Here is a 21,433-nt window from a genome sequence, read left to right on the forward strand (position 1 = left end):
AATTAATAATAATTGAAGGGCTCAAAACATCATTAGACCTGAATAAAACGATTCCGAGTTAAATTAAAACGGGGTGCGAAAAGCGCGTGGGATGGGTCCCACTGGCCAAGAAAGGAGGGTGAGGATTGAGTGGAAAGATATAAGGCACTGGGTCCCACCCCCATACGGAAAGGATCTAGATTGAGGCGGTGATTGATGAAGATGGTCAAGTGGAGACAAGTATATATGGGAAACAATTCTGGTCCGTAGGATGATAGTATTGATAGAAAATCTGACGGTTGACATTAACAATTGATCAAAAGATATCCATATCGCGACAAATGTGCGACAACTTGAGTGGTAAGCAATTGAAGCTGGGGAACTTAACTGCTCAATTTGTTTGATTTAGTTTGTTGAGATATTATGATACCAAAAATATATTAGAATCCAGAAATTATAAACTATTAATATGGGTTTTTTTATACTTTATATTTAGGGTTGTAGACTCTTTCCTTTAATAATAACTCTTACTCATGAGGTTGAAAATTCGAAAACCCTAAAGATTGGAATTAATCAAACTAGAAAGAATGTCCAATATAGATGGCAAAAATTAGAGATTAGTTATTGTAAAATTAACACTGATGAAACAAGAAATCAGAATGATGGAGATGCATCATGTGGAATAGTAGCTAGAGACTATGAAGGTAATTGGCTCTGGGGATTTGATAGGAAAATAGGTATTTGTACCTTATTGGAAGCAGAACTCTGGAGAATTCATGAAGGTTTAAAAATAGCAGGATAAAAGGAGAAAGAAAAGTTATACTGGAATCGGATAATAAGGAAGTAGTAAAACTGATAAACAATAGATCGACCGAACACAAACAACTAACAATACTTCAACACATAGACAATCTGCTCAAAAGGAATTGGGAAGTAAAGATTCAGAACATACCAAGGGAGGCCAACCGAGTCGCAGACATCATCGCCAAGCAAATGAGGAACCAACAAGAAGATTCTGTTTTTCTGTACATTTACCCTAAGGAAGCTGAGGAGATAATTAGAGCCGATATAACGGGCTTCTAAGAGGCCCATTTACATGTATTAAACCAAAAAAAATGGCTCTTTTAATATTCAAATATAGTTTTTTTCTCTAAAAAACCAACACTTTTTTATGCAGAAAGAAACGACTAATTTTATTAAAAGAAAAAAATAAAATTATAACAAATTTTTACAATTATAAGTGTAAAATAATTCATAATTAATACATTTCTTATAATTATAGACATAAAAATCTACCTGCTTGAAATCATACACGACCATACAAGGAAAAGATTAAAAATTCATTCAAAAAACTCAAACAAAAAATAAATATGAATGGATTTGACTGCATCGACAAACGAACAACAATAGATTATGAAATTACTAAAAAGACCATTGATAATCGGAAATCAGAGTTAACCATCGTGAGAATATTATCTCTAAACATAAACCACATATCTAAATTCAATATGAGATCCAAAATAGGGAAGATAAGCAAGATAACAAAAGCATTATCTTGATCAATTGAGACGATGTAAAATTGAACTATGAGAAAATTAAACAAAAAATAATGATCAAACGCTCGATACAAAAGATCGAAAACGTGTCAAAAGATAAAGAAAAACATAATATAAAGACAAAGAAAAATGTGTCAGGAAGGTAGAGTTATTAGAAATTTAAAAAATAATTGTGATATAAGAAAATAGTTGAAAAAAAACAGATGACAACCAACATTGGTGTTAATGCCATCACCGATTAATAAAACTAAAAGAAAAGAAACAAAGGATGCTTGAGAAAAAATTAGGGTAAAATTATCAACACTTATAACTATAAACTATTAATATAATAAATTTTATGATAACATCATAAATATAATATTACGTAAAAATAGATTATATAACATGCATAAAATGAAAAAGTTTAATCACATACTCTAATAATTGTTAACAAAAACATATATTTTTAGATTTATTGATACCTTGGAATATTTAATGTATAGTTTACTTTCAATGTTCCCATACAATATATCAAAATAGATTAATAAACTTTATGGATGAGCTCCACTTTCCAATACAATGTCGGTGTTTTTTTTTGGATATTAGTAATAAATTTAGATCTTGACATATTATAATTTAAATAAAATCTATGCACAACGAAGAAGAGAGAAGTAACATGTAGGGAAATGCATGTCCAAAGACAGAAGGCCACAAATAAATAACTAATGTCAAAAGTTTGATTTGGTTTAGATGGGAGCAGCAGAATAGGCAAATGGAGGGTTTGGTTCATACAGGACAATTATGTGTATTATATTATGACACTTTCAAGATTGGGTCCATCGCCTCTATATAAATATACATTTTTGGTGTTGGTGTTGATTTATTCTATCTGCTTAATCAATTGGCTTACATCCCATCAAACTTGGCCTATCAATCCTTTTTATCATATACAATGAAGTGAAATGGAAACAATGCGTTAACATTCTATGTCTAGGACGTTTCTGATTGGACCACATTACTTAATTAATTCATACACATCATGTTAATACATCTGGCAGTGAGATTATGTCTACGAGGTAATCCTTTTTCAAAGATTTGGTGGAACCAATCACATGATGTTTTGATTTGTAGTAACAGTGTATTACTGGATGTTTTAATTAATAAAATATTTCCAAAAGCTTAAAATGATAATTTTTTTAATTATCGATAAAATTGATTGAACGAGGAATGATATTAAAAAGATTTTAAATAAATATAAATTATAGGTTTAGAAAAACTTCAGATGGCATTGAGGAATCAGTAAGGAGTTAGTGGTGGCAGTGAACTACCAACCGAAGGTGGGATGAAATTGATAGCCTTAGTTTGTCATTTTGTAAGATATTGATTTTTGAGCCAATGGTCCACACGTTCTTGCAATGTGAGAATGATTCATTGCCTCACTCAGTGGGAATTCCAAGCCAATCAGCCACCCACTCATTTCTGCAATTCTTTGTTTTCTTCTATTTAACCAACCAATACGGTGGAAGATCTTCATAAGTTTCCTTATTTCTTTTATCAACAAAAGTTTCCTCAATTTCAGAAAAACAGAGGCAAACCCAATAATTAATATCGTGTATCTAAGTTTCTAAAGTAAACGGCATTGGATGCCATTAAAATATGTTTAAATAATGCCATTAAAAGTTTGCTTGCCTTGTGTGCTGGAAAAAATAACCTGAAGTTGGAAACTACACATTAGATCCGAATCGCAAACAAAGATTCCCAAGAGGACCTGATCCTATCCACAAGTCTTGATGACAAAGATCAAATGGTTTAATTTCTTCAGCAAGGAAGAGTAGAGAACACTACTGTAAGTTTTAACACTTTGAAATTGATTTAAAACTTGAAAGCTAAAATGGAAAATGGAGAAATTTATAATAGACTCGGATTTGGAAGTTCTATTGTATGATCTGTAGCTTGTTCTGGTTCATCACTACAAAATTTACATGTAGTAGTACTAGGAGTTGGATGTAAGCAGTGATCAATTCTTTTTTCCAACCAATCTAATCTCCTCTCCATACCCAGTACCCCAACATGCATAATCCGCATGTCGACCTCGGCAACCATGGCACAAGCTCGAAGTAGGATATAGTAATCAGCATGAGCAACATATGTTATGACGCCTTCATCTCTCTTCCTTACATATTGAAGGTAATCCAATCTCCTCAACTTAACTCTTGGTGGGATATAACAGAACCTGTTCTCCTCCATGTTTTTCTTCATCAATCTAATTGCTCTATGTTCATCGGTCTCTGCTGAACCTTTGTCACTGGGTTCTGGATTTTTATGTTCCTCTGAAGTCATGGATGAATTGTCAACATCTGAGTGTCTTTGAGACGAAATATCCTCATGAGAAGTCCTTCCATCAGGAGAGGGACTAGAATGATATTCATTATCTCGAACCTTTTTGTTCGCTTTATACATGATGTCGGCACTGCTATGTCGCTGTCACACCCCTGCTGCTGGTTGAGAATCCTGAAATCAACACAGGCAATGATAATTCAAACATAAAAGTAGTATTTTCTAACTTAAAAACTGTTTCACTCATAAAGTTTGTGTCACACTTATCAAGAACAGCAAAGGATTTTGACCCACAAGTTCTAGACGTGATGGGAAGGACAAAAAATTAGACCCAAAAATGAGAGGGAACGAATAAAAAAGACTGTTTTCAGCCAGAACAACATAAGTGTTCATCAGCTACTGAACAAATACCTAATTATAGCTTCTAATGTTTTAAAATTGCATAATAGAAGTCAGACTTAGACCTTTGTTCCGGAGTGCAGAAAACCCATTTAAAAGTATTTTCATACTATTTCTTTCAATTTGCAACATAACATATAATCATAGCTGATAACTTACCTTTTCTTCTTGATAATAATTCCAAAGCTTGTCAATTAAAGTTTTCTCCTCGTGAAAAAAGTCCACAGCCGGTTCTGATCCAGCAAAGACCACATCCTTACAGAATTGTAGATATGATGGCATGCTTTTAGAAAGATCTCTTGTACATTTAACACCACCATATGTGTTATAAATCTCATTATATCTTGCTTCAAGGTTGCGCAAAAGCTCAGCAGCATCAAACTTGGATTCATGATTAGATAATGGGTTTCTAGTACCCAAATCATCCACACTGTGAGGAGAACCAAAACTATTTTCAGCATCGACCCTACTTTTGGGACTACTTGCAGGGTCCTTATTCATGGCTTCAGTAGCTCTACTAGGAAGATTAGGACTGGACGAACTTTTTTCCCACACCCCAAGTCCATTTATGTCATATAGAATCCGTATTGCTACAATCAGCATTGACACCACATGGACACGAGTAGGAAGTCCAGAGTTATTTGCTGACAACCATAATTCTGGAGGCATCACCCACTCATATATGCGGCATGCACATGGCAGAATTTCTTCCACTGGAATAGACAACTCCTTTAGATATCTGGAAGCAATTTCATAGAAATTCACTGGGGGTAAATTCAAGCCTATGCACTGAGACACTATAGCAGCCAGTGATTCCAACTGTTGAGCAGAATAAGCATGTGCAGGCCTAAACATACTTCAAAGAGTTAAAGGAAATGGAGGCAAAGACTGTCCGATGCGTTTCTCAATTTCAACAAAAGCATCAAAATAGGTAAGCTCCCCTTCAACCGACCACTTGATAAGTTTGTTGGAAGAACTGCTTCCCTTGCAATATGGCATCCTAGAAAAGAAATAGCTAAAGAACAAGATAACAGAATCTTTTTCCTTAAATACTTATTCCATATCATTAATGCTCTCTGACCGTGGATGCTGTGAGGCTCTGCTTTGTGACGATAATATGGCTTAACATTTTCAATTTCTCCTAAACATATGGACAAAATGCAGATGGTGATCAGAAAATAACATAACTATCAATAAGAACAAACAAAAATGGAGGAGACTGGGAGAGAGAGAGAGAACAAAACAACTTTAAAAGAACACTATAATTTGCATGTAAATTGTAGGGAATAAGACATTTTCAATTTCACCAGTAGAACTATATGGTTAAACCATACTTTCAAATAAAACTATATAGTAAAAACAACTTTGATTATATGAATTATTTTCCTTTCACCACCACCAAAAATTTAATGATAAGAAAATGTCACTTGTCAAAAAACTATAGAACCAAACAAATTCAAGACGACAAATTTTACCTCACAGATATTTTATTCAATATTTATATTTTAGGGCACAGCTGACACTGAATGGCAAGTACCGTTTTACACTTTTTTTCACACTTGGGGAAAACTAACATCAATTTAAGATGGAAAGAAGCAGAATAACATCAACCAGCCTTAACTATTATCAAAGCCCAGAAACAGTGACCTGTAATGACCAAACAAATAGCTATAAAAAATAAACACTCAAACAATCAAAACCTAGGGCAGAGTTGTATGAAAACTAAAGCAGCAATATCACCGTACCCACAAAGTACTTATGACACTAACAAGCATCATCATCAACTTTCATTCATTTACTCATAGTTATGCAAGTAAAAGGTAAATACAAGAAATTGTTTAAAATGATACAGCCAACAGCAGATACTTGATTTTTGAATCTCAGACTGATGAATAGCCTCATCAGCCCAACCGTCACAAAAACCCCAGTACTAGCCAAAAATCTCAGCCAAATAGGTCCAACTATCTCACAAATCAAAGATTTCACATTAAACTTTTCCACCAGAGCCTCACGTTGAGCTTCTATCATCATCTGCAGCCCCATCAAATACCTGTTCCTAACCTCCTTGTAATAACCTTCATCAGTGTATGCACACATGGAGTATGAGCCAAAATCACTTGTTCCCGAGGGCCCCATACCATCTCCAATTCCATCTTGATTCAAATTGGACCAAAATTGTTGAGATTGTGGGTCAACTTGTGAGATCGGTTGGGCTGAGATGACAGGTTGGCGAGAATGGCAAGTATGGCTGGCCAAGTAAACCGCGCCACCCTGAGTACCCTTTTCAAAAAATCCTCATCAGCAACACCCGTATCAATGATGTCATCAGCCTGAGACCCACATCTCAAGCAATAGAAGTAGCCATCTGATCCATCGGCCATTCCTGTATTCCCACATGTACGCACCAATTTTTTACCCAAAAAAATATATTACATAAATTATTTTAAAATGTAAAATGACCATACCCTGCTGCCCAAGCACCACCCACGAGCAGAAAAAGGTTCAACTACCCATCCAGCCACCCATGCTCCCACGTGAAGAACACCAGCAGTTAATTAATTGAGCTGCACTGGTCTTGCCAATTCCAGCACCCCGAGCAATCCCATTCCCTGCCCATACCTTGCTGCCAAATACACATGTACCAACAAGCAATTATTTTTATTATCTTTACATATGTAATGGATATAAAATCCAATAAAAACAAGAATGTAAGGGGATTTTTCAGAGAAATAAAACAAGAAAGAAAAACTACAAGTTCTTTTCATCTATCAAACTTTTAAAGGTATTCAAATACTTGTTTCATTTATTGTTCTATGCTTTCGAAAAAATAAGTTAGAGATGTAGTTTACCTTGTAGCCGTGGGTTTTGTCGGGATAGTAGGATCGTCGGGGTAGCATTGTCGTCGGGGAGTGGGTAGATTATTTGGTGTGGAGTTGAAGTAGAAGAACCACTGTGCATGGTGGTCCGATACTTGGTTCTTACCCGAGGAAGGAAACATCGTAATCGTGGTATTTCCAACGCCGTGTGTGGGTCTCGGCGGTAGGAAAATGGCTCGCCGCTGGCTCGTCGGAGGGTCGGCTGCCATGGCCACCGTGTGCGTGAAGAGGAGCGAATGTAGGCTAGGGATTTAGAGAAAGTTATCGTGCAGAATGGAATTTGGGGGAAAAAGAATAGAGTCCTTTGGGGTTTTTGGACAAATCTCGTTAAGGTAGCTGTACCTTTATCTTTAGGAATATATTTGCATTATGATCATTAGTTTTAGGTTAAATAACTATTTTGGTCCTTTATGTTTAAGGTGATTCGCGTTTTAGTAATTTTTTAGGATTAATCGTTCCTTAGGTCCCTTAAAGTTTAGCGTTTCTTGTGATTTGGTCACCATTTCTTTTTATTTTATATGATGTGCGAATTGGATACTTGGTTTTGTATTACGTTAATTTAGTCCTTTGCTGAATGTTTTTTTTCTTTCGAGATTGGCTACTGTTGTTTATGTTTTACCATTTTAGTCCTGTATTTATGGTTTTATTACGATTATGATGCTTCTATTATGACATTTTCTTGTTTTATGTTATAATATTCGTTTTATTAATTTTATGACACCAATGTTATTTTATAATTATTTTGTCACCATGTAATGAATAGATTCATGTATATTGTTTATTTGTATCATTAAAGTGTTTTATGTTTTAAATATTTATTTTATTTGTACTATATTACTTTATTATGTACATTAGATTGTATGTAGAGCATAATATAAATTTTACATTTTTTCATTTTCAGCATATTTTAGAATAAATATTTGGTTCTATGTTTAATATCACATTTAGAAAATATGTATCTATTTATAAAGTAAAATAAAGTTAAAAATAGTATTAAAATTGTTTTTAGTCTATATGTGTATTTATATATTTTTTAAATGCTTCAATGTATCATTTTTATTTCTTTTAAAAGCCTAATTAGCATAACTCAACTGATTATATAATTGGATTAAAGACAATATTTATTTATTTTAAGATATTAAGAAGGGATAGTCTTAAAACAACTAGATGTCTTTTTTTGACATTTTAAAATAAATAAATATCACACTAGAAAAACCTAAAAAATTGATTGCATTTAAAATTAATTAATTTTGAAGGGAAAATGAAATATTCACTATTTTAAACTTATCGAGACAATTCGTCTAATTTTATTAGGGATTAAGTCTCGGTATTTTTAAATAATTGAATATTACTTATATTTCTAATAATATAATTAGGATTAATGGGTTTAATTTCTTTCTTAGGAAAAAATATTATATTCCTTTTATTTCAGTTGGAAAGAGAAATATTCGTCCTAAAGAATTTTAGGGAGTATTTTCTATTCAATTGGAAATATGAGAATATTTTTCATTTTTCCTTAGAATTTTTGTTTTATAATATTGTATGGTTGAATTCGGAATAATGAAATCGTAATTTAAATATATATTTGAATTCTTAGATTTATACTATTTAGAGACAATATATAATCGATAGGTACCAATTTTGGGCGTTGTGGGGTGTTTATCCTTCCCCACACGTAATCGACCCCCGAACATTTTTTATTGTTTAAAAATGAATTTATGGTTACACGTGGATCGGTAACTCTTTTAAATGTTTTCCTAAAAACTCTTTTAAAAGAAAAGTTTTAGGCATTCGACCTACCTAACTCAAAAGGTCGATGGCGACTCCGAATCATTTCTTTTACAAAATCGGGTTTTCACAAAATAAGTCGAGACTCGTCGTATCGCCGGAAATCGATTACGACAGCTTGACGACTCCGCGAGGGATCTTAGAGGGTCAAGCCTTAAATCGATTATATATTGTATTTATAGTTAGAAATTGAGAATTCAGTTATATGTCAAAGGTATTCGTTTTTGTGTGGTTGTATGTCAAAGGTTTGATAATTTCTCCTCACACACGACACTTGCATTGCATAACATAAGCTCTATACCCGAGCTCCGAACCCTTTCTAAGTGAGGGTGAAAGCGACATCTTCGTGGGAATTTATTCTCTGTATAGGCATAGCAAGTAACCTTCGGGATTCATATACCTTATGTCTTCGAGGGAATTTATTCTCCGCATAGGCATAAGGGAATGTATCCTCTCGAATTGAACTCGTTCCGCTCGAAACCTATGATGGGTAAGGATCGAGGGTTTAGCAGCCCAATGGGGCACCGACATCAAGGACAATTCGAGTACCTTTTTTCCTCATAGAGCCGAAACCATGCATATAGTGAACCGTAGAATGATCACCCTAGATATAGCTCTACCGAACCTATGTTCGTCAGTAGGTACCCAAAATAGGTGTACACAAAGGAGGAGCATTTCTAAACCTTTTTATTTTACTTTAAATTCATATAATATATTTCTCTTTTCGAATAAAAACGTGTGAACTAGATACCATGCAGTTTTGATTAATTTCTTGAAAAATCATTGTGGGTAGAAAGCATGTCTGGGTAGGATTACTATTTAATTAAAGCATGTTTGGGTAGATATCATGGCAGGGTAGGTGTTTTATTCATCTTTGAATAACATTTTTATATGTATTGATTATCTTATTTGTACTAACTAATTTCTTTTGTTTTGTTTGTGTACACTAACTTATTTCTTTTGTTTGTGTCATTTTTCATCTTTCTTTGCATTGCATTGCATCAACATAACATAATGCAAAAGTGTTGATTCGCAAGGGGATTGTAACACCCCAACCCGTATCCGACCCGGATACGAGTCTGAAGTGTCACATTGACTTTTCAAACATTTATTCGTATAAAATAATGAGTAATTTAAAAACTTTGATAACAGTTAACTCATTCAAAACGTTTACAAAATATATCAGAGTTCATACAATTTATATCTTTAGACTACATGCCAACTACACTCTATAACCAGTACATATATTTTCTGATCTGACATTTGGTAAGGAGAAGTGACCTGTCTTGCTCCGCATTACTCTTTACTCTTCTCGAAACCTACGTGTGAAACAATCACACGCTAAGTCGAAGACTTAGTGAGGCATAAAAACTTATAATGCACTTTATAACATATATCAATACATGCATGTTCTGTTCTATCATGTTATACCAAATTACATGCTTTCTTCGTATCATATAAAATCATATCAGATTAATTACAGTAAATACATACATACACATAACTCATCATTAACAGTTTATCATGTAATCACATACTTTTATGCTTAACATTTTCAATCAAACACTATACACACACAACATCATATCATTTCTATAATATTTATCATACCACTAACATATATTTGTTCATATCTTTGGATTAGCCCATGTACATATGTGAGAACTATAGATATGTGAGTTTATGGAGGTTGTGCACTAATGCTGTCACCACAGCTCATATAAATGCATCGAAGTGCCACATAGAATTGCACCGTAGTGCCGCGTAGAATTGCACCGTAGTGCCATATAATAATGTCCATAAGGACCACATATCATTCCTTAAGAATCATATACATATACTAGGGATCAAGTATGCGTCTCACCAGACTTCACACATGTTCCAAAGAATACATATATGTCCCAAAGGACCACAATGTCCCGAAGGACCACATATCATTCCTTAAGAATCATATACATATGCTAGGGATCAAGTATGTGTCTCACCAGACTTCACACATGTTCCAAAGAATACATATATATCCCAAAGGACCACAATATCCCGAAGGACAAAATATCATTCCTTAAGAATCATATACATATGCTAGGGATCAAGTATGTGTCTCACCAGACTTCACACATGTTCCAAAGAATATATATATGTCCCGAAGGACCACATAGACCCTCGACTCTTGGCATGCCAACTATACCCCTAGCTCTCATGACACATAACATGGGCATTGTCATTTAACAGTTCACATTACTTGTCATTTCTCTTCTGTCACATACCATATGTATGTGTAATCATGTATTCCATATCATATCACATGTTCATATAAGCTCATAGCTTCTTTCACATATACATGTAATCACTTAGTCTATTTTCATGTAATTCTTTTCACTTCTCATATGATTTTATATTCATATCTCACATATTTCATATAGTCACTTGGCTTATTTCATTTCACATTGGGCATGTCTCATAGCATATATCACACATGCATATAATCATGTAACATATATAATAACCTATATCCATTTCATGTATCTATGCACATACCAAAATCATAAATCAAATAACATTGTATTATTACATACTTTGTTCCATAGCCATATATTTACATATCTTATACTTACCTAGTTTACTCTATTTCACACATAGTCACATAATCACGTAATATACTTACGCATAGATCATTTTCATACCTAAATCATATAACACCCAATTCTTCCTCATAAAGTTATATATTATATTCATATAATATCATATTATCCTATAAGTAAATACTTATCTTATGGTTTGGTATCATCATTTATACTCAATTCCCTTCACTAATATATTATTCTCATATTATTCTCTAGTCTAATCTTATTTAACTCATCACCTTTCTCATGTAGTCATATAAATCTATTATATAAATTCTTATAATTGATCACTTATACTATTAACATGTATGGCCACTTATCATATAACCTATTTCATATTCCCATGCAATCATATAGACCATTCATATTAATTCCTATACTTATCATAATACATGTATTCACACAATCATTTAACACATATTGTAATATATATCACATATACCCAAATCAAACATATGCCTATGATCATAAATTAATGCATTATAATATAGGAAATAAACTCGTTGCAAGTCTTATTTCCATTAAACATCATAAACTAACTTGTATGCACTCACCTGGCCTCACTAGTCCATTCCAATCTCTTATCTTCCCTTTTTTATCTATCTTACTTGTCAATGATTCCGGAACTCGTTTAGGCTCTGAATCTACATAATAATTCATTGATACTTATCAGTATACTAATTAGTATATTCTAAACTATCATTTCTTAGGCTAAAAGAAAAGCCATTTTCATCTTTTAATGGAGGCATGCATCGATGCACTCCTGATGCATCGATGCACTGAGGGCATTCGATGTTCATTTTATTAGAAATGCATCGATGCACTCCTTATGCATCGATGCACTGACGACATTCGATGTTTGTATTTAAATTAATGCATCGATGCACTTCATATGCATCGATGCACCTTCAACAAATTTCTGGGATTTATCATTGATGCATCGGTGCATAATGAATGTGCATCGATGCACATTGCCCAGAAATGTCATTTAAGCACAAAAATCTCTTCTTACTCTACTTGACACTTTATATTTCGCCTCTTTTAATATCCCTAACTTGCATACTCTTACTTAAACTAATTATTATCCATTAAATACTTCTAAAACTTAGAAATCTAATTCTCCATGTAGAATTTAAGAATCTAACCCAAATTCCAACATGTTCTAATTTGAATTCTAACACCTCATACTTCTTAGTTAGCTTTATGACAAGTCAAATCCCACTTTCAATTCTTATTATGAACTATACTTCAAGATTTCACTTTTCTACTTCATTTCTTTAATTCTTCATATACTCCTCATCTTATGGTTTTAAGATAATCTAAGTTTTCCTTAAGCTTAGTTATTATCTAAGGATCAATAAGCAACCTTAAATTCATCAAAAATTTGATTCACAAGAAAACTCACCTTTAGCTTGGCTTCACGGGGAGAAGAAGAAGAAGATGAGAGAAATGTCTAGAACTCTAATTTTTCTCCCAAATGCCATCCACGTGGGTTATAAGATAACCCCAAATAATATTAAATTCATTTACTTGATAAAAGACTAGTTTGCCCTCTTAACTTTTCCTTATATGCTAAATTATCCTTCTCTAAATATTTTAATCCAGTTCATGAACTTTCAATTTATCTAATTTGGTCACTGAAATTAAAATCTCACAATTTGATCATTAACCCGGTATGAGGGATGTTACAGGGATACTCAAGTGGAAATTTTGCACAAGAAGAGTTAAAAATTTTCAATCAAGCAGTCGCATACACAGACATGTGTCGAGGGCTAAGAGAAGTCCATAGTACCAGAATAAGACTTGTTCGAAGATCGTACAATATTTGAGATTGGAAAGCTGATCCTTTGATCCAAGAAGTAATCCAATAATAGATTCTTATCTAAGATCCTCTAATAACTAGCCTTCAAGGAGTGACACATTGACGTGAGCACCGCCGAGACATTAATGGAATTAGTTTACAAAGCATTGCGGGCATTAGTTCCAAATACGAAGATCCAAGACAAAGCAGTGAGCTGGAATATCGTACAACATTCGAGACTGAAATGACGATCCACTGATCCAAGGAGTAGTCCAGTAATGGATTTTTATCTATGATCATTTCATCGTTAACTATTACAGAGTAATGCACTTCAGCATCACTGGGGCATTAACAAAGTTGGGATACAAAGTGCTCGAGGGGCATCATTTTCAAGGACGAAAACCCAAGGTGAAATGGTGATCCCTTTCAGACTCAACATCTAAGTGAATGCATGTCTGTAAAGTGCACTGTGTTATAATATGAAAGCTTTTATTTTTGGTGAAAATTATTCTATGATATCCATAATTGGGATCAATATTTTTGCATATGCATTTGCATCATTGCATTTTGCATAACATTCATTTAAGTATTTTTATATGCATTAAATCATGAAAATATGGGAACAATTCGTGGAAGATTCCATGACAGAATTTTTGAAATCAAATTGGAGTTAACTTGGTAGAATCGAGAAACTCCAAGAGCAACTTATCAAAACTCAACAAGAGATTATCGATTAAGCAAAAAAGTTTTAGGATGATTCAATAGAACAAATGACCAAATTAATGGACATGGTGAATGTTGTGATCCATGAAGAAAAACCCTTAGAGAATCCAGTTACGATGGATTTGAATGAAAATATGAATGTTGGTGTTGTAACCAAAACAAGAAGGACAAATAATCAGGAACTTGTAGAAGAACGTGGGAATCAAATGCAACTCCAAAAATCATTTGAGCTGGTGTCAAAGAAAAGAAGCATGGAAGAGGACCAAGTACCAGTGAAGAAGGATAAAAAGAGCAAGAAGGAAAAGAAGATGACACATCTCAGTCCAATTCCAATCTCATATTCAGACTTGTTACCCTTTCTTTTTTAAAGTGGTCTTGTAACACCCATTTCTCCTAGTACTTATATGCGTCCATATTGGCAAAATGTTAAAGATTTATACAATTATCATTCTGGAGATTTCAGTTACTCTACAGAAAATTGCATAATTCTGAGATTAAAAGTCCAAGATCTTATAACAGAAGGGTTGCTATGTTTTGAATATGGGAAACCTAAGCTCCTCAGAAACTCAAAACTAGTCGAGAAAGAGAAATTTTCAAATTACTGTTTTTCTCATGATGTTGGTCAGAAATCAAAAATTAAAAGCAAACATTTTGATCATCAGTCATAAGGTCTTCAAGAAAGCAAAGTAAACAATTGTAAGGAGACAGTGATGTCAAAGGAAATTCTACCTAAGTTTCTTTTAATTTCGTGTAACAAGTTATATCTAAGTTACTCAAAGCCCAACTTATTGCCTCATGTCAGGCTAAGCCTTTATTGCCTCCTTACTCGAGATGGTATAATGAGAAAGTCTTTTTGTGAATATCATGTTAGAATTCGAGGACACTCCATCGAGAATTGTGGTAACTTCAAACGACGAGTTCAAGACCTTTTGGTTTATAAGTTCATAGAAGTGGATGTTAACAATCAATCCCTATTGATCATACAATTAGGATTCAACCCCCAAAATAAAGTTGATAGTGTCAAAACAAGTGAAGTTCATACATCATAGGACATTGAAAAGAAAAAAAGGCAAAACTAAATAAGGTGAAGTATGTATGGCAGATTCAACTCCTGATGCTTCTTCGATACTAAAGAATAAGAAAGAGATGAGAAATGAAGAAATGAAAGGAAAATTAATTCGAGATTGGCCCATAGGTCTAAAAAGGAATGGGGTAGATGTAACCCAGAAGACACCCCAGACACCTATATCAGATTTTCTGAAAACAAGTGAGGTAAGGGGCAATTTGATGAGTCTTGTGAATAATACACCAATCATAACTACAATGAGTATTCAGAAACACGACAAAAATGTCATCACCAAGGAAAGTTGTTATGGATCTAAAATTGAGCCCAATTTCCAGTCGGAGAAGAAAAATATGATGATGGAGACTGCTCAGGAGGAAGCAGAGATTTATGCATCTGAAGGTTTATCCAAAGAAGTTGACACAAAAGATGATCAAGAAATGGGGGGCAAATAAGGACAAGGACCCTGGTCCGATTACACACCTAATATTCTAGGAGTAATGGGGCATGCTAAATAAATAAGTGGAAGTTGTTATCTACCACAGTTGTATTTTATTTTCAGCATCTTGTTTGAACATGTTTTTTGTTCTTTTCTCCGCCTTTTGTGTAATAAATAAATTTGTGTTGCTTTTATGGTTATAAGCAAGGAATTAAATTTTAATCTTGAAGTTTTTGAGTATCAAGTAAATTAAATATTCTTTTATTTTTTCAAGAATCGTAGATCTTTGGCAAGTGATAAAATTAGACCTTTCATATCCCATACAATACCAGAGATACAATTACTTGATCTATTTTTGACCCTTACTAAATCCTGATCCTACATTTATTTGAGGATCTGAATTAATGTCTCTACCTGTTTTTGAGACACCAAATCCAGATGTTTACTTTCTTAGGTAGAGTTGATTTGTTTATAACATTCCACCATATACATGACTTCAAAAGTCACATATTTGCCCTTCCAGATACAAAACCATCATACTGGTGAAATCAACAGACCTCAAAAAAACCCAACTTTCAATTATCCATGAATCTTCCTGCAAGAAGAAACGAGATGGGGCATCATGGACCAACTTGTCGAAGATAATTTCGAGTAATTGGGGCAGGCTCAAAGTAAGAAGAAGAAAAAAAAAAGAAAAAAAAGGATTGATTTAAATAATTATCATGCATTAATTACATTGTTTTCATGTAAATAAAAGTTAATCCTGAATATTCATCCCCCTGGGGATACATGTTTTTACATAGACTTCTGTGTATGAAATGATGAACGATCTTCCTTCATTTATTCATTCGCAAAAGAAAAATATATCCTTTTTTGTCCCCATTTGAGCCTGAATGATTTTTCTTCTGCTTCAACCCTAACCAATAATCACCCTCCACATTGGGGGCAAGGTGAATGATATCTATTCACAAGAATAAAGATTGTCAATCCAGTTTTTATTATGAAGACTAATTTCCATGAAGTAAAGAGAGTTTTGAACCACAAAACAGGTCAAATATGAGGTGCTTGAAGATCAAATCCAGTCAAGAATAACAAATGCAAGAGTAAAAAAAGGTACTTAAAGCAATTAAAGTCTTATAATCATCCATCAGAGAGAAAAAAATAAAAATAAAAAAAATAAAAGAAATAGAAAAAAAACAGAAAAACATAAAAAAGAGATAAAAAAAGAAATTGAATCAAGATGGGTGATTCAGTGAGCCTCAAAGTTATAAGGTTGATCAAGTGCAATTAGTTCAAAGATTCATATTTAACAAGAAGTGCAAGAAATATTGGAGATATAAGAAAATGGAAATAAACCAAAAAATTGGCAGTCTCGAGGGATCCAGAAAAAGAAATGATAAAATACAAGTGGCAAAGCATATCCAAGTCAAGCAAGGCAAGATTGAAGGCATCAGAATGAATTGATCCTTGGTTCAATTACCCTTAAACACTTGTTTGGGCCTTTTTATCCCTTTTTTTTATAACCATGAGCCCTGACCTATGTTACATCCCTGAAAAGTCCATTCTAATCATACATGGATTTCTAAGTAAAAGAGATTATATTCAGATTTTATTCCACCTCTCAGGATTATTTACAATTTTTTTTTTAAAAATCTTTAATGCATGATATTATAAAAGGGGGTTCAAGATGTAAATTTTGAATAATATCTTGAAACCAAAGGAGGATTCGAGTTGAAAACCTGAAAAGGCGGCTCGAATATTGAATGGTGCAATAACGACATAAGAGACGATCTTAAGCTCTTAATGAAGAACCGCACATCCTAAAGACGTTCCTGAGAGTCTGGAACCAAGAAGTATCTCTATGAGATGAGCATAACACTCATTTTCTTTAAGTTAGTGAAAGTTCAAAGAGACATATGTGATGGACCAACCTGAGAGACCTTACTTTACCAGAATCAACCGACACCTTAAATTAGTCAATAATTTTGACACTTTCCATAGGACTATGATTTTGAATGATTTAAAAGAGTAGTTGATTTATTTGATAGTCATTAAACTCATTGTTTATGATTTGATTAAATTGTGAACCTGTAAGAAACAATACTTTACAAATTTCTTTCATTCTTTGATAAAGAAAGGAGGAAAAACATTTTCAAACAGGATAGTCTCAAAGGAGAAAGGTTCTTGAAGCAAGTTGAGGACTGTTATGCCTCCATTGTAGAGAAAGAATGAGCGGTTCCAGAATGATGAAGCACTTCTTGAGAGTAAGTGGTCTGAAAGATCATAAGGGTTAAATGAGAGACCTTGTAACACTCTCTTATGACATTGTCAGCAACCTGATAAGAAAAAGGATTACCATATTCAAAGGGACACATATTCCAGTGCATAGAAAAAGAGAGAGGCAAGAATGCGACTAGTCAAGCAGAAGATGACCACCTTATTCAGAAGAGACACATATCTCAGACATTTCTGTCAGGAGGATTGACTACTTCTTAAGTTTATGACAACATGAAGAGAATTTTTTCAAGTTATTTAATTATTGATTAGTAACACCAGAATGAGAGCATTCAAGATAAACAGATTTGGGCACGGATAAAGCCACGATGATCCACAAATGGGGCATTATCAAAGTTCTACCTCGTGGGAATCATGAGATTCAAATTCAGTAGACATTGAGGGTGAACCTTTTGACTTGAAGGTTGGATGTATTTTTGAAGGTCCATATTATCCATGTGGGTATCTTGAAGGCTCACATCAGTATGAAAAGATAGAAGTAATTTATGTGGGGTATCTTGAAGGCTCACATCAGCATGAAAAATAAAAAAGTAATCTATGTGGGGCATCTTGAAGGCTCACATTAGTATAAAAAGACAGAAGACCATGTGGGGCATCTTGAAGGCTTACACCAGCATAAAAAGGTTGGGATATTTTGAAAGTCCAAAAATAGAATGTTGGGGCATTTTGAAGGCCCATTTTAGACAGAAAGTATCCATGTGTGGCATTTTGAAAGCTCATGTTAAGACATTTAGAAAGCTCGTATCAGCAATAAACAATTTTGAATGCATTTTGAACGTTTATATCAGCAAATGTTGGGGCTTGCTGAAGGCCCATATTATCTTGTCTTAAGGTCATTGATTTGAGCAAGTATTTCTAATGAGACAGAAAGATATGAAGAATGAAAATGGTGAAACAGTGATAGTGGTGCTGACTATACATAATCGCTTCATTCATCATACAGTTGCATTATTTTGGCGATTTGATGCTGGTAGTTAAAGCATCCCACTTGCGTTCTCACTGAGCTTTGTTCTTAAATGACGACCTACAAAAGCTCCAAACACTATGCAAAGAGCTTCACTAACAAGAAATCTGGGTAGAAGCCACAGGAAAGGATGAATGTGTTGTCAAATGTTCTACGAACCAATGATTATCGTGCTGAACCAATGTTGTGATCATATGAAATTTTCATTTGTTGATCTGAGATGAAGTTTGATTTCTTCAACTCCAAGGTTCAAAACTTTAAGAAATGATAAAGATTTCTTTCTACATGAAGGGGAGCCAGAATTTTAATAATAAGAAACTAGTGGAGCCAACTAAGATTGAACAACAGGTTGTTGTTAGGCATCTCGAGATGATATGGTCTGAATGGCTTGTTCGAGATTCGATTAGATGTGGAGACATGAAAGGAATTAGGATAAATCCTCCTTGTGATGTGTTTCAAGAGTCAAATCAGAACAGACGCTGCTCTCCTAATTAACTCTACTGAGTTTATCATATTTACATCTACATTTTTCAAAGATGATAGATTATATTTTCAAAGATGAAAGTTTTATTGGATTTCTACACAAGTCCAAGCAAAGAAAGTGGTGTTATCCATGAAAAAATGGGGCATCAAGATCATAATTCTGACTATGGCAAGAGTTCCACAAATGAAATATTTCTTTTGAGACTTTAATGAAAAAAAGAAAACACAAAGATGCAAGTGGATCAGATGGTTCATCAGAAATGCCAGCTTGAAATGACATTTTGACTAAGTGAAGGAAGACCGAGTTCACTACTTTGGAGTCAAATGAAGATTGCCTCAATATTTTTGCATTCATAAGAACATCATTTGCATAATAAATCATACATTTAGATACATATCCATTGCATTCATGCATCAAAGCATAATTTTACAGATTTTTCAAGAGAATGAAAAGATATAATTCAAGCCTTGAATGAATGGAATTATATTCCGAGTGGCAGAATCTCAAGAATTGAGGAACCCAATACACATAACAATTATCATTTTTTGAAGTGGGGCATGTTACCCAGCTAATGTGTTTTTTAGAAACTAAGTCTGATTTTCGGAAGTTTCTTGATCGTTTCAAATGAGTTTTCAAAGAAATTAAGTCTGATTTTCAGAAGTTTCCTGATGATTTCACTATGAGTTTTTAAGAAACTAAGTCTGGTTTTCAGAAGTTTCTTGACGATTTTCAAATCTATTTTAAAGAAACTAAGTCCGATTTTCTGAAGTTTCTTGATTTTTCTCAAATGAATTTCAAAGAAATTAACCCTAATTTTTAGGATTTTTTCTCAAATATGTTTTGGAAACTAAGCTTTCAGGGGTTTCTTGATTTGTAAGTCCTTCAGGCCATCCATAAGACCTTAAGTGCAAGATATTTTCAAATGAGACTTTAGAAACTAAGCCTTTTAGGGGTTTCTTAATTATCTCAAAAGAGTTGTTAAAAAAAGTTAAGCATTTTAAGGGGTTCATTGACAACTAAGAAACTAAGCCTTCGGGGGTTTCTTTATTTTTAAATCCTTCGGGTCATCAGAATTCCAGAGATTAGCAAAGATTTCAGCAAAGATTATAATTCACCACAGAATGAGGTGAATCAACATTTCCAGAAGAGTTCATAATGAGAAGAACTCATCCAATAAGGAATGAGAAGTTCATAATGAGAAGAATTTGTTCAACCTTAGCTCAATTCATCGCATATGGAGTTGAATTAACAACACCTCACTCGAGGGATCAACATTTCCAGAAGAAGTTCATAATGAGAAGAACTTGTTCAACCTTAGCCTGATTCATCGCTTATGGAGTTGAATCAGCAATACCTCAATCGAGGGATCAACATTTCCAGAAGAGTTCATAATGAGAAGAACTCATCCAATGAGGAAGGAGAAGTTCATAATGAGAAGAACTTGTTCAACCTTAGCTCAAATCATTGCATATGGAGTTGAGTCAGCAACACCTCACTCGAGGGATCAATATTTCCAGAAGAAGTTCATAATGAGAAGAACTTGTTCAACCTTAGCCCGATTCGTCGCTTATGGAGTTGAATCAGTAACACCTCAATCGAGGGATTAACATTTTCAGAAGAGTTCATAATGAGAAGAACTCATCCGACAAAGGGAGAAGAAGTTCATAATGAGAAGAATTTGTTCAACCTTAGCTCGATTCATCGCATATGGAGTTCATAATGAGAGGAACTTATCTAATGAGGGAGAAGAAGTTCATAATGAGAAGAACTTGTTCAACCTTAACTTGTTTCCATTGTATACAGAGTTGGAACGTCATCAACATTTTGTTCGATTTCATCACAGAATAAGGTGGATCAAACATTGTCATTTTACTTAAATCCATCGCATAAGTAGTTGGATTAGCATCATCTTCGGTCAACCATTCCAAAAGACAGTGGATTGATATCCCCAGTGAAGAGTTCATAATGAGAAGAACTCGCCCGCTAAGAAAAACTTGGAGCTCAAATTTTCACTAATGAGCTTAATCGATAAAAAATTGTGTTTTTTGTCTTTGCTCCATTCCTGTTCCACAACAACGAGCAAAGAGGGGCAATTGTACGCACTAATTTTTTACCCAAAAAATATA

General features: G+C 33.8%; 1 pseudogene; it reads right to left on the reverse strand.

Annotated features, from left to right (window-relative positions):
• Nucleotides 1-3,411: 3,411 nt before the first annotated feature.
• LOC120198076 lies at nt 3,412-7,335 on the reverse strand (annotated as a pseudogene).
• Between the last annotated feature and the right edge of the window lie 14,098 nt (nt 7,336-21,433).

Source organism: Hibiscus syriacus, unplaced genomic scaffold, assembly GCF_006381635.1.
Source record: "Hibiscus syriacus cultivar Baekdansim isolate YM2019G1 unplaced genomic scaffold, ASM638163v2 tig00117056_pilon, whole genome shotgun sequence".
Classification (NCBI taxonomy): domain Eukaryota; kingdom Viridiplantae; phylum Streptophyta; class Magnoliopsida; order Malvales; family Malvaceae; genus Hibiscus; species Hibiscus syriacus.